Raw genomic sequence first — 9257 nt, 5'->3', positions numbered from 1 at the left:
TTTTTTATTTGTGTGTGTGTATGTGGGAGATATTTTTGGTTCCTGTTAGGCTTCTTTGCAGCAAAGCCCCTTTCTAGAATTTACTTTCCTTTATTAGAGTTGCAGCTCAGCTTTGTGTGGGCCTCTGGGGGTTTTGGCCAGCCGTTGGCAATTTCTCTCAGACACCCAATTACCCCTGACGTCAATGCCGTCTCTCCCATCTCCCTTGGGTGCCCACATTTTTTCCTTTGTAACACTAATAGCTGACTAGCTAAGTGCCTGTTATTTCCTTGGCAGAAGATTTGATTGTGTTTTGGGCCGGATACTAAATCCAAAAACTATGTAAAAATGTCAATAGGTGAGTGCACATTGATTTCGGTTAGTCACAGTGATATTTGAGCCCCTTTGGGGGCTCTGTCTGGGGAAGTATTTTACAAGAAAGATAATATAACAGAAAATTACTGGAGCTGCACAGGTCTCTGGTGGATTTCTTAGGGGCCTGCTAAGTTTCTGTAGAATCAACAAATGCTTTATTAATCTAAATTTGCGGTTTTGTTCCTGCCTCTCTTCAGACGGTTCGGGCTCGCCGGAGGAGGCTCGGCGGGAGCAGGGCGGCCGGCGGCACAGCCCGGCCTGGCTGGGGCGATGGGGAGGCCGGGGGCGGCGCGGCCCCCTCCTCACGGCCGAGGCCTGCAGCGGCAGATAACGCGGGGGACGGAGGGGGTCCCCGGCAGCTGCGCGGGGCCGCCGCTGACTGGGAGCGCCTGATAAGGGCCCCGCGCGGGAGCCAGCCGCCAGCACCACGCCGCCAGCGCACTGCGGGGCCGTGGCGACTGGCAAAGAAAGTTAAACACAAGTGGTCCAGGGGCGGCAGGGAGGGCTGCGCTGGCAGATAATGGTAATTGATTGAATCACAGTCGCAGAGCAGCCTTGTTTTGCCTTGCAATTAATTTTTTTCTAATTTTCAGACCGAAGTATTCGAAGGGCTCAGGTTGCACCGACCGCGTGCTGTACTGAAAGATAATAAGCACATGCCCTCTTCAGCTTTTTGGGGGAAATTCAGGCCAAGACAAGGCACAATTAAATAAAACGCACCCCCTTTAAACTTACAAGCACGCGGCTCCGAGCTCAGCAGAGCGTGCTTTTAAGGACGAAGAAAATCAATGGCTTTGTCAGCTTGGTGGTCTGTAGCTGGCTGGCTGCAGGGGATGAGAAGTCAATTTTGTCCACAAAGCCGATGTACGGTGGCACTGGAGAAGGGGATTGCCTGGGGACGACAATGTGGCGGATGCACACTGGGCGTTCCTTCAGCTCTTCTTCCTCTCCTCTCCCCCTGCAGCCACCTATCCCAGCACAAGGTATGTGCAGAGCAAACCGAGATTTGTGCTGCAGGTATCTTGTGCTGCTTCCTCCTCTGGTTTATTGGCACCACTTTGGATTTTTCTCACTAGCAACCATTCAGCCAGAATTTCTTTCTCTTTTTAAGGGGATCCCCCAGTATAATGTTCAAGATCAGTAGTATTTTGTGTACTTCAGGTAAATGAAACCTTTTATATTTTTTAGTCTTTGGAAATTGCATCCACAAGCAGTAAAATCTTATGTCAGCACAGCATGTAGATTGCAGGATACCTAATAACTAGTAAACCGTTTTAAAAAGTATTCTGCTTGATCAGACATGGTGCTTAATGTGTAGTGCTATATCCTGCCCTGTAGGTAATTAGTACTGGGGGGGAAAAGCCTCCCCTGTGGACCATGACACCATAGACCTAAACTGGCATTTTTTCACATTTTTTCTTACTGTGATGGAGGGAATTTCTTTGCCCATTTAAAAAATCGTTTCCAAGAAGGAATGGACTGTACAGAGAGTATTCTGTATCCTAAATGAACCTTGCAAGTGCTAACAGTATATTCTCCTTCCTGTGTAGACACAGGTTAAGGTGGGCAGGCAAGCAGTATTGTAGTGCCAGAGGACTAGAAATCAAACATAAGGTTGGAGAATAGCCCCCAACCTGGGAAATATATTAGCCAAGGATTATAACAACCTGCTTTTGCTATGATCATGTTGGTTCCCATCCCAGAGCAAATGCATGTGTGGTTGTATTGGTGAAATGAAGGAGTCTTATGTAGTCTTATGTTCTGGTTTATTTTATCATGAAGAAGCTGAGTTTTTTACTGGTGTTCTCTCACATTTTTTCTCAAAGCAGCAACGGAAGATTTCTTTGTACGTAGGCTGAAATTTATGGGATTTTTCTCAACTATGAAGCAGAGGAGTGTTTGCTGGCAGATTGGGCAGGAGAAGGGTATCTTGTGCCCCAAGCCTTCAGCTGTGAATCACAGCTGATATTGTTTTGAACAGGGTATGGAATCTCCTCTGCTGAAAGAGCTGATAATCCGCTTTGTTATGACCACTGGTCATAAGAGGGACAGGTCAGCTTTGAAGAGAGAAGTCTTCTTGAAGGCACCACATTAAAAACTTATGGCCATAGGCTGATCAACTTTAGACAAGGACTTGGCTGTCACTGCAGGGTCTGTGTGTGGACAGAACACACTGATTTCTCAAGAGCCTACTGGGCTACTGCTGTCAGCCTCCCATGAAGTTCCAGGTTCTGGTGTAATGAAACCCACAAACATAATGAGGTCACAGGCCTCTGCCTGGTCTGTTTGGCCACTGCCCTAAAGACGAGTGCTGAGCTGCCCTGAGCAGTATGGTGTGTGACTGGTGCCGTGCTCAGGAGCCATTCTCCTCCAGCTGGTCCAGAGCTGGCCAGTGCTCGCAGTCTGTTGGCCTCAGTAGTGCTGACAGCAATATGGAAAACAAGCTCCTGAGTGAAAAGTATTATGAGTTTGTTTGGATAGAAAAAAAACAGCAAAACTCATGGAGGTGATGTGCACCACACACTGCCTGCTCGCCTTTGAGCTCCTCCGGGCCTTGGCGTGTTGTCAGCACTGGGGCCACAGCCCCTGGCATGGTGCACCCTCAGAGCTGCCAGCCCAGCCCACTGGGAGTGCGAGGAAGGGACAAGCCTCGGACCTCCTGGAGAAAGATTTAGAATGGTTCCTGTGCTGAATTTTGGGGTATGAGCCTGTACGATGCTGAGAACCAAAAGTCAGAGGCAGCCGGAGGTGCAGACTGCTCGTGAGCAAACTCCTAAAATAAAAGAGGTGGGTTTTAACTTAAAGTCATGTTAAAAAAGCTGCATGCTGGAGGGCCAGCCCCAGACAGCACATGGTGGTGAGTGCAGTGTTCTCACTGCTGCCTCAGGGCAGGCACTGCCTCAGCCCACGCTCAGGCACCCTGTGCCAGCAGAGATGGGACCTGCTGCCCATTCCCTTGCTCTCCTGTGGAGTGGAGGGGACCATGGGGGGCAGGTAGACAGTGTGAGGAAGTGCGAAGGAGGTGGTGGGGCTGGTGCTGTGAGGCTGTGAGGAGACCGGAGTGCAGGCAGGGGGACGTGGCAGCTGTGGTGGGGAGCAGGAAGGCGAGTGAGTGGAGGCTGTGAGTTAAGGCTGAGGGGAAATGGGTGTGGAAACCGCACTGATGTCTGGGTCTGGGTAGCCAGCAGAGAACTGGGTGAATGGCAGGAGGTGGTGGCTGGGCTCAGCAGGGCTGCTCTGTGTCCTTGTCCCTGCCCTGTCAGAGCTGTGCCACGGGCTGGGGCTAAAGGCAGTTTTATGCCCTCTAATTCTGCTTGCTCAAGCTCAGACTTGAAGAAGGTTTCGTTTGACTTCAGGAAGTTGCAGGCAACAACTGCTCTCTGCTTGCGTTTTCCTTCTTCCTGCAAAGCCAGAGTGATCTTCATTAACTAGACTGGAGGTGGGGAGAGCTGTGGCATCTGACTGAAGTGTACCTCAGGCAGCATGAGGCACCCCCTGGAGGCCTCCTCTCCCCAGCGGCCCAGCTTCACACTGACCATCTGCACGGGCTGGGTGTTCTGCAGGTGAGTTCCCCTCTGTGTGCTCTGGCTGTGAAGTATGGCTGTGGGTGCTGGCCCTGACATCTCTGGTGACAGGAGTGAGATGCTGCCCAAAGGCCATCCCTGTTCAGGATTTTAAATAGGGGTACCAGTATGGCATCTCTCACTTTTGAACTTCAGAAAGAATGAAGACTTAAAATTCCTTTTAAAAATATGACTTTTATTTCGATATCCATTTCTTTGCCTTTCCCAAGCAAGCTCAAAAGGCATGATGCTTGGTAGGATGGTGCGGGAAGGAGGACTTCTTTCTCAAAGCTAGAGACTGTATGTTAAGATAAGTTCAGTGTGAAACGTGTGTGACTTGTTTACTTATTCTGCCAGATCCTACCTTTTAGAGTACCAGGTTAAAAGATGGGTGAATTTGTGTAGCAATGAAGGAAGGAGAGTAGTAGAATAGAATAGAAATAGAAATAGAAATAGAAAGATAGAAGCTCTTTGGGAGATGGCAGTGGATGAAGAGGAAATAACAGCATGAGAGAGAGCAGAAAAAGGAAAAATGGAAACACCAGCAACATGATTTCTGTCCCTTTGGTAAAGACTTGAGGAGATCCATTGGTGAAGTAATTCCTGCTGTTCCTTTTCCCTGCTTTGTTACAAATCTCTGTGGCCTCACAGGCCAGGTCTCCTTCGTTTCCTGGGTGTGGGCTGTGTCTGTTGGCAGGCAAAAACATCATTAAGATATTCAGTTGAATATTTTGAAATTAGGGTTTGAGGTTGTTCCTGCTATATAATTCACAAAGTCTCACTCAAGTCACAGCCAGAACATTACATCTGCCCCGGAGAATAAGGAGGAAATTCACCAGCTTATTTTAAGTTGATGTCGTGGAAGCATGCAGGAGTACGTCCAAGTTAAACTCAAAGGGAAAAGCTTGGATTGGTTGCAAATTTTATCAGATATATAGTTGCATTAGGCACCTCACATCTAAAAATGATTTAAAATTGAAAAACATCAAGTTTTTGAGCAAAATGTGCTATTCAAAAATGTATCAGTATGAACATGTGAGTATCTTACATAAACATGTCAGTGTGAGAGAGCAAGTTCAGTAAGGCATCAGTTAATTCACATTTGAGATAAATCGTGTGTACATCGATACCACATTCTGGTAGTGTGTGTAATTATTAAGAGGCATCAGAATTATGCTTTTGCTTTTGTGTTTTAGTTTTATGAAAGCATGCAGGAGAGCTGTGATGTTTCTGTTGTTGGTGTAATCTTACATTTATTTCCTAATCCTGGAATACTCATTCGGCTCACTTGGTCTGTCTTGTAATTTTGACAAAGTTTCTTTTTTTGTCTGGATCTTCATGGGAATGGTCTCTCAGTTGACTGCCAAGCATTCACTCTCTCTTTCATACTGCTTTTATAGCCCCACATCACCATCAGTCTTAGATTCACAGAGCAGGTAGACAGAACGGTTGGAAAGGAGAGTGAACGACCTCAGAGAGAAATAGACTTATGTGCTCTGATTGCAGAGGAGATGCAAAATTGGAGGAAGAGATGGAAAGAGGATTAGTACGATCCTGAAACTTCTGAAATCAGAAACCTACTGGAAGGAAGAAATGCATCTACATTATTTTACTTTTCTTTTGTTTTGGGCAAGCAATTCTGTCAACAGCTGAGCACTGCTCTGCTTTCTTTTCCAGTATCAACTGCTGCCTCATTATTTATCTGAAGTGCTGTTGTAGACATGGACTTGTGAAGCAAGAGGAACAAACGTCTTGCTTCTGGAGGTGTGATGGGATAATATCTTCCCTGCCTGGGCACTTAATGGCTTCCAGGAGCCAGTCTGTTAAAGTGATTTTACTTACAACGTATCATCTAAACAAACAAATAAATAAATACAAATTACAGCGTGTTCAATATGCCCTGTGACTTCATGGTGGCAGCATCAGTTGTGAGGAACGGTTTGTGGAGAGGTGATCTCCATCCAGAGTAAATTATTCTGTAACTGAACAAAACCCAAAAAGAATCTGTAGCAGAGATTTGAATTTTGCTTCTGGTGCAATTTGGGGTCTTAATGAGCAGTGCTTTTTTGTTACAAGATTAAATGAGAACTGACCAGGCGATTGACTTCCACAATAAAAATCAGAATTCCACAACCCCAATAGCAAATGATTCTTGAGTTGAGGGATAAATAGCTAGGTTAGTTAAAAGATACCCTTCTCTTGAGGCAGTCAGAGGCTACTTCAGGACTTCCCTCCTTTTGCAGCAATATCCCAGAAAGTGAGACAGGAAAAGGCACACGTGCTCCTAGTGACGGCAGCTTGAGCTCATTAGTTTTGATTTTTAGATATGCTGGCATTGTGTCAACAGCTTTCTGTCACATTTATGGCCTTTCCAGATTACTTATCTGGGGGAGAAGCATACTTTCTGTTTATGTTCAGCCTTCTGTTATTTATGTCATTGAGCTCACTGCCCAGACAAAGCCCATCACTGCATATTGAATCTACTGTCAAAGTTGCGAGGGAAAGACACAAAGCAGAGGTAACTCTTCCATGCAGATCTTTACTTCTGGCTGACTCCACTGTGCTCCTGTGGTCTTTTGAAAAAGCGCATCAAAAATAAATGAACTATTAGAAAAATCATTCCCTCCCATGAATGTGCATATAGATATTTTTCTGATGAGATTAAAAAAAAAGAGAGAGATTTCTTTTGCAGTATCCTTACTAGAATTCTCTTCATTTAATTTATCTTTGCTAATTCATCTTGGAGTGCTTTGGAATGTCTCTTAGCATCTATCTCTCTATCCTGTGTTTCACAGGACAGTCTGTAGAAAGCACAAAACATGTGATGAAGAGTCTTTACTGCTGATTGAATTTCCCCCAGCATAATTCCCTGTTTGGTACAGAGACTTTGAGTGAGCTGGTTGAGTCTCCTTTTGAACCCATCATAGATTTTTCTTTGTATTTTATTTCCTTTAAAGTTTATTTCCTTCCTTATGGCAGCCACCTTTTGCCAAATGAGTAAGGCACTGCAGTTCTTCCTGGCTTTTGCCCCATTTACCCCCTCCCAAAAAGATTGCACTGGCTGTGTGACTGAATCTCAGATTTTCCCCGGAGCGATCTCTGATTTCTTTTCAATCAGTTCATTTAATTGACCGTGTTTATTTCCCTAACCTTTGCGGCTCCCTGAGTGCAGCTATTTGTCAGAAGCTGGATGTTAAGCATCCTTCTCATGTTTTACCTGGAGACTTTCTTAAACCATCTCATCTGTTCTTTGCATTAGGGGCTAAGCCCAAAAAGGAAACTCTCTCAGTCAAAAGGCTATCTAAATGGATAGTGTGATACTTTGAGACCTGCTACAAAGTGGCACATGTCCCTGTCCCACTGTCCTGTGTTTATCCCACCAGAGCAATGGCAGCTTTGAAGACTTGCTTGGGCAAGGATCCCAACGTGGATGTCTGCAAGACAGCAAACTGGAACGCAGTACACGCACCTAGCATGCTGCTTAGATGTGGAGCCTAGGCATGGTGCCCACTTAGGAAAGCAGCTTTGTAGTCTGTATTTGCTTAATTTAGTCTTCATCTGTCCTCCTGAGAATGGCTGTTCAGTGCACGTTAGTGTCCAAGAGTGGGAAATGATGGAGGCAACTTTTATGAGAAAGATGAAGCAGCTTGGCACTCGATGGAGTTTGCTTCTTAAAACATCATTCCTTCTACTGGTCTAAGGAATTTCCAAAACACAAATAGGACGGGGAGAAAGATGCCTTTGTGATGTCTTGGTGACATTAGCTGCCTTCTTTAAAGACTATAACACTCTGTTTGAATGCTTTTCACGCTTTAGTTTGGCATACAGCATAAATCCATGCAAACTGACCTGAAATGGGAATACATTTTCCTCTTCAGTGACTTCTGTCTGTGTCTGCCGCTAGTATCTATATTAGTAAATGCCCTTTCTTGGGAAGATCCTGGCTCTATTCTTGTCCAAAATCTTTTAAACAGTGATAACACACCATTATTTCCTAGAAAGTCTGGTCAGCTTCTTACAAAGCAACTCTTAAATCATTGTCCTATTTTTTCCCAGTACCACTTATTTTTATCCTGTCCTTTAAAAATAAACATAAGAGTAATTAGGGAGAAACGTTCTGCGTTTGAAACACAAATGGAAGGAAGTAAATGCTATGATGTGTCCACGGATTCCAGTCCGTACTCAAATATCCAAATTTAAATCTTGATGTCTAAGTTAAATGAGAAGAGATCCTTTTAAACAATAGTCCCTTAATTATTCAGGAAAGGTAAACTTGAACATTTGACTTGATTGCAATAATACAGCTAGCTTAATTTTTTATTATTTTAAACTCTCACCCAGCATGCTGTAGTAAGTTATTTTCAGTATGTTTTTAAAGTCCATATTGAAATATTAGCCATAACTGTCTGCTGTGTATAAAGGGGGGGGATATGTTTGAAGTTTAATCATGCTTCTACTTACGCTCAGTCCCAGAGCAATCCTTTTTTCTGCTGCTGAGCTCAAACAGCCAGTAGCCAGGTTTGATCTGCTGCCCCACGGAGCAGTGCCCTATGTGAATTTGAAGTTGGCTCAACCCGGGAGGCCTGCAAATAAAGACTAGCCTCAGGTAGCCAGCTCTCTCCTTCCCAGCGCAGCTCCTGGGGCGCTGCCTGGAGCAGTCCTCCTGAAATTGTTTCAGGCAATTGCTGCAGACTATCTCCACTCCTGCCCCTCTTACCCCTCCTTCCCTCTCCTCCTCCTGGCATAAGGGAGGAGTTTTGGAGTCCAGGAGTCCTATTTGACTTTAATAAAAATGAAAAAATAAAAAGCAGAGCAGTTTGTAGGGAACTGGCACAGACTGTGGAAACGGGAGCCACAGCAAGACAAAACCCAGTGGCCTTCAAAACTTTTTTCTCTTCTTTTTCACCACATGACTTGGAGGATGTGGACAGTAATTAAAGGACCCCCTAGCTCCTCATTTTCTGTGCCTAGTCCTTTGATCTGGTTTGTGTCGGGGAGCTATTTTCATTGTTCCTGTCTTTTCTTTTATTCTCACCCGGCCCCTTTGATGTGAGCAATGATGATCTTTAATTCCAAAATAGGAGATGGGCAGGATAGCAGTGCTGGCCTTACATAATGCATCTTTCACATCTTATTTTTAAACTTGAGCACAATAGGTGCAAGTTGGAGCACGGGGAGCATTAACCCTCTATGAGCAGGGAGCTGCGAGGAGGCTCAGAGCCTGTGGTACCGTCAGTCAGGTTAATCTTCTGTGGATGCCTACAGATGCGTTTGCGAAAAAGATGATTATTGTTATTTTTGTTCAAATGTGATAGATTTCTAAATATAATCTGGAGGGAG

The 9257-nt window shown here is 45.0% G+C and overlaps 1 protein-coding gene across 4 annotated transcripts in view; it reads left to right on the top strand.

Moving 5' to 3' along the window:
- ZNF423 (zinc finger protein 423) overlaps positions 1-9257 on the top strand; it is a 196866-nt gene that overhangs the window by 73118 nt on the left and 114491 nt on the right. Inside the window, exon 1 of one of the 4 annotated variants that reach the window (XM_048958347.1) lies at positions 3546-3917. The exons of the other annotated variants lie outside the window; for them this stretch is intronic. The gene's annotated coding sequence lies outside the window, so the exon portion shown is untranslated. Of the gene's footprint in view, positions 1-3545; positions 3918-9257 lie in introns of those variants that run through there. 4 annotated transcript variants of the gene reach the window in all.

This window comes from Lagopus muta, chromosome 12 (assembly GCF_023343835.1).
Source record: "Lagopus muta isolate bLagMut1 chromosome 12, bLagMut1 primary, whole genome shotgun sequence".
NCBI lineage: Eukaryota > Metazoa > Chordata > Aves > Galliformes > Phasianidae > Lagopus > Lagopus muta.
Note: the sequence above shows the minus strand (reverse complement) of the source record. Positions and strands in the feature narration are given on the sequence as shown.